Source organism: Bos javanicus, chromosome 29 (assembly GCF_032452875.1).
Source record: "Bos javanicus breed banteng chromosome 29, ARS-OSU_banteng_1.0, whole genome shotgun sequence".
Classification (NCBI taxonomy): domain Eukaryota; kingdom Metazoa; phylum Chordata; class Mammalia; order Artiodactyla; family Bovidae; genus Bos; species Bos javanicus.
This window is the reverse complement of record NC_083896.1, coordinates 213,531-219,220: the sequence shown is the minus strand read 5'-3', so window position 1 is coordinate 219,220 and position 5,690 is coordinate 213,531.

Below are 5,690 nucleotides of genomic sequence, written 5' to 3'. Positions count from 1 at the left end.
CCAGTAATCTCTTTTTCTAACTCACTGTTTTTCTTCTTTTCTTGGTCCAAGCTATTTTCCAGAGATTGTTTTAATTCAATGTATTTCTTTAATCATTCCTTTTCATCCTCAGACTTAGAAAAAAACAATTTAAGAAAATTATTTTTAAACACCTAGAGAGGCTTATTCTTTCTTAAAATATTATTTCTCATGAGTTCACAAGTTAATATGAATTTATAGTAAACACAGTTTTTAAACCTGATTGATGCCAATAACAGATTTCAAAATTGATGACTTTTCCTAAAACAACTTAAAATGAATTTTATTTCATCATTTTTCTGGAATTTAAATTGCCAACATTTATTTGTTAAAAATAGAGACTTTTACGCATACAATACTAAATGTTAGCGAAAGTTTTTTAAAACACTGACCATATTTACATTTTACTTTCTAGAGATGCTCTAAAATCATTTTCATCAATGGTTCAAGATATTCCAGGTTTTGTTAAGTAACACCTTACTAAAATAATCTTTGCAAAATTCCCATGCAACCCCCATCTCTTAAAAAAAAATACAACAAATGAAAAATACAGTGGTTCAGAAAAATGTTTCTATGCAGACATAGTGTTCATTCTTAATGAAGAGAACAAACTACAATATTTAAAATGATTCATTCTCAAAAAACTCACAGAAAGATCTGGATTACAAAAGAAACTCAAAATTCTCAACATCAAATCATTACTCAAATATCTGGACTCAAATAGATGTTTGTGAACCAATGTTCAAAGCAGCATTATTAACAATAGACAGAAGGTGGAATTTCATTGACACATCAGTGAATAAACAAAATGTGGTCTATATAAAATATTGCTTTTGGACTGTCACAATTTTTTAAATTAAAATCATACTATAAAAATGACTTTTATGAATTCAGTCGACTTCTTCTATAGAGGAATCACAGTACTAGTAGCAAGCAATATCAATAAAAATACAATAAGCCAATCAATGCGACTTTTCATATTGTCCAAAATATTCCTATATTTTACTAGTAAAAAAAATTAAAATCTGTTCTCAGCATGACAGAAATTAAGAGACAAAGACACCGATTTCCCCATCTGCTTGAGATAAGGCCTGATGCTCCTGCACCAATTCGAATGTACCCCCGAATATCAAGTCACAACAGGAATTGCCACTGACACCCTGGTTGCATCCTCCAGAAAAAGCCACAGGTTCCAAATCCAACTCTATTAGAGGCCTGACATCCCATTCACAACTCCAGTGTCAAGCCGAGTTCCATGCCAAAACACAAGACAAGGCCTGACTCCCCTATTCAAACTCCACAGAAACCCTGAGATTGATGTCAGAAATGGAGAGGAACTCTGAGGTTCCTGCCTAAACTCGAGATGAGGCCCTTTTCTTCCCTGCAGTGATGCGAGAGGAATCCCGATCTGCCCCTTGAAACTTGAAAGCAGATCTGACTTCCCTGAGGAAACATGAGCTGGTCCCCCAGGCCCCCCACGCAACTTGAGAGGAACCCTAAGCTTCTTGCCACAACTCCATAAGAACCACGAAATTCTCCCCTCCACGTGAGATGAGGCCTTTTTACTCTGCAGCGTTTCCCAAGAAATCCCACGTTCCCTCTTGGAACACAAAAGGGAACATGACACCCTTTATAAAACCCCAGAAGCTTCCCAAGATAGCCGTCCCCATTCGAGAGGAATGCTGAGTTTCCCGCCACAACCCAAGAAGAGCCCCATTATCCCAGCCTCAACTCGAGATGAGGGTCAATTCCCCTGCTTCATCTGGAAAGGAATGCCGACATCCCTGTTGCACCTCAGGAGGAGGCTGGTCTCAACTTGAAACTGGAGAGGATCCCATGGGTCTTGCCACAATTCAAGAGACACAGAGTTCCCCAGCCACTCAAGATAAGGCCTGATTCCCTTGCACCAATTCAAATGGAACCCCGGAAATCAACTCACAACATGAAGGGAGGACTGATATCCTGGTTGCAAATTCGAGAAAAGCCCCAGCTCCCCAATTCAACTCGACTGGAGGCCTGAAACCTCTTTTACAGCTTGAGGGGAAAGCAGAGTTCCATGCCTCAACACAAGTCAACACCTGACTCCCTGTTTGAAACTGCAGACACACCCCGAGATCCACATCAGAACAGGAGAGGAATCCTGAGGTTCCCACCTCAACTGGAGATGAGGTCCTCTTCCATTGCACCGACCATAGAGGAATCCCTAGAGACCCCTCACAACTTGAAAAGATTCCTGACTTCCCATAGGCACCATGAGAAGTTCCCTGAGTTCACCATCACAACTCAAGGGAACCCAAAGTTTCCTGCCACAACTCGAGAAAGACCTCGAGATTCACCTTCAACGTGAATTGAGGCCCGATTCCCCTGCTCTGACTCAAGAGCAATCCTGCGCCCCCCCTCGCAACTCGAATGGAGACTGGACTTCCCTGGGGCAACACAAGAGGCTCCCTGAGTTCCCCGTTGTTACTCGAGAGAAACCCCAAACTTCCTTCCAGAACTCAAGAAAAAACGAGATTCCCCCATCATCGCAAGATGAGGCCCTTCTTTTCCTGCAGGGCCTAGAGAGCAACCCCAAGTTCCCTCTCAAAACCCCATAGGAGGCTTGACTCCCTTTAGGCCACTCAAAGGGCTCCAGGAGATGCCTGTTGCAACTCGAGAGGAGAGCAGAGCTCTTTGCTTCAACTCGAGATGAGGCCTGACTCCCCAGGTGGACCTTGATCGCAACCCGGACATCCCTGTCTCCACTAGAGAGGAACACGGATTTTCTGGACACAAGTCTATCTGAGGCCTATTTCCTCTGTAGTAATTTGTGAGGAATCTCGAGCTGCCCAAGGTGTCACAACTCAAAATGAGACCTGATTTCCCTGAGGCAATAAGAGCGAGACACTGAGGTCCATGTCACAACTCGAGAGGAACCCCAAAATTCCTGCCAAGCCTTGAGGAAAACCAGGGGATTCTCCCCTCAAAGGGAGATGAGGCCTGTTCTCACTGCAGCATCTCAAGAGAAATTCCACATTCCCTCTTAAAACTCGAAATTGTACTCGACACCCTTTATGCAACTCAAGAAGTTCCAGGACATACCCGTCCCCACTTGAGAGGAACATCAAGTTTCGCGGCACACCTCAATCTGAGCCCCTTTGCCACTCCTCATCTCGAATGAGGGTCGATTCCCCTGCTTTGTCTGGAAAGGAATGCCGACGTCCTCGTTGCACCTCAGGAGGAGGCCAGTCTCAACTTGTCTTGCCACAAATTGAGAGACACAGAGTTCCCCATCCACTTGAGATAAGGCCTGATTCCCTTGCACCAATTCAAATGGAACCCCGAGAATCAACTCACAACATAAAGGGAGGACTAATACCCTGGTTGCAAATTCGAGGAAAGCCTCAGGTCTCCAATTCACCTGGATTGGAGGCCTGAAACCTATTTAGGTTTCAGCTCGAGAGGAAAGCAGAGTTCCATGCCTCAACACAAGTCAAGACCTGACTCCCAGTTTGAAACTGCAGATACACCCCAAGATCCATGTCAGAACAGGAGAGGAACACTGAAGTTCCCACCTCGACTTTAGATGAGCCCCTCTTCCATTGCACTGACTCCAGAGGAATCCTGAGAGGCCCCTCACAACTTGAAAGGATTCCTGATTTCCCATAGGCACCATGAGGTCACTGTTGCAACTCGAGGGAACCCAAAATTTCCTGCCACAACCCAAGAAAGACCTTGAGATTCCCCCTTCAACGTGAATTGAGGCCTGATTCCCCTGCTGTGACTCCAGAACAATCCTGCACATGCCCTCGCAACTTGAATGGAGACTTGATTTCTCTGAGGTAACATGAGCGGGTCCCTGAGGTCCCCGTCGCAACTCGAGAGGAATCCCAACTTCCCCTCGCACCAAAAGAGGAGGCCTGTATCACCAATTGAATCTTGAATGGAACCCCATGGATCCTGCTGCAAGAAAAAAGGATGCCGAGTTCCCCCTCAGCTCCAGATAATCCTGATTCCCCTGCACTGGTTCCAATGGAACACCGAGTATCCTCTAACAACAGGATGGGAGGCCAGTCGGCCCTGCCTATCTTCATGAAAAAGCCCAAATTCCTCGCCTGAACTCGACCAGCGGCCTGACACCCCTTTGACAACTAGAGAGGAATGCAGAGTTCCATGCCTCAACACCGGATGAGGCCTGACTCCCTAGTTAAACCTTGATAGGAAGCCCGAGATCCCTGTCATGGCCGGAGAGGAACACTGAGTTTCCCGACTGAAATCTAGACAAGGACCTATTCTCCGGCAGTGACTCAAGAGGAATCCCGACATGCCCCTCAAACTCGAAAAGAGACCTGACTTCTCTGAGGCAACACGAGCGGATCCCTGAGGTACCCATCACAACTCACAAGGAACTCCCAGCTTCCCGCCGCAACTTGAGAAAAACCACGAGATTCTCCCCTCAATGCGAGATGAGGCACTTTTCCAGAGCAGTGTCTGGACAGAAACCCCACATTCCCTCTTGAAACGCGTAAGAGTACTTGACACCCTTGATGCAACTCGGGAAGGTCCCCGAGACACCTGTCCCCAATTGAGAGGAACACCAAGTTTCACGCAACAACTCAAGAAGAGCCCCGTTTGCCCTCTCCTCAACTCGACATGAGGGTCAATTCCCCTGCTTCATCGGGAAAGGAATCCCGACGTTGTCGTTGCCCCTCAAGAGGAGGCCGGTCTCACTCTGAAACTCGAGCGCATCCCTGGGAGTCATGTCTCAATTCAAAAAGATCCAGATTTCCCCAGCCACTCCAGATAAGCCTGATTCCCCTTCATTGACTCGACTGGAACCCTGAGGATTGACTCAAAATACAAAGGGAGGTGTGACAGCCCCTTGGCACCTCGAGAAAAAGCCCCAGACCCTTATGCTCACTCGACAGGGACAGAGCCTGACATCTCTTTGAAACCCCGAGAGGGAAGTGGAGTTCCATGTTTCCACACGAGACATGACTCTCCTGTTGAAACTTCATAGGAACCCCGAGATCCATGTCAGAACTGGAGAGGAAACCTGAGGTTCTGGCCTCAACTCGAGATGAGGCCGTATGCCCCTGCACCGACTGGAGAGGAATCCCGAGAGGCCCCTCGCAACTGGAATGGAGACTTGACTTTCCTGAGGCAACACGAGCGGGTTTGAGGTCCCGTCACAACTCGAGAGGAACCCCAAGTTTCATGCTGCAACTTGAGAAACCCCAGGAGATTCTCCCCTCAACGCAAGATGAGGCCCCTTTCCACTGCAGCATCTTGAGAGAATTCCCATCTTCCCTCTTGAGTCTCAAAAGGGTACTTGACACACTTTAGGCAACTCAAGAATTATCCTGACATAACCGTCTCCACTCGAGAGGAACACAAAGTTTCCTGCCACAACTCAAAAAGAGCCCCGGTTTCCCCTCCTCAGCTCGAGATGAGGGTCCATTCCCCTGCTTTGTCTGCAAAGGAATCCCAATGTTCCCATTGCACCTCTGGAGGAGGCTGGTCTCATCTTGAAACTCCAGAGGATCTCCAGGGGTCACGCCTCCTTTGAAAAGACCCCAATGTCCCCGTCCACTTGAGATTAGGCCTCATTTCCCTGCAATGACTCGAATGTCACCCTGAGTATCAACTCACGACACAAAGGGAGGACTGAGAGCCCCGTGGCAGCTCTAGAA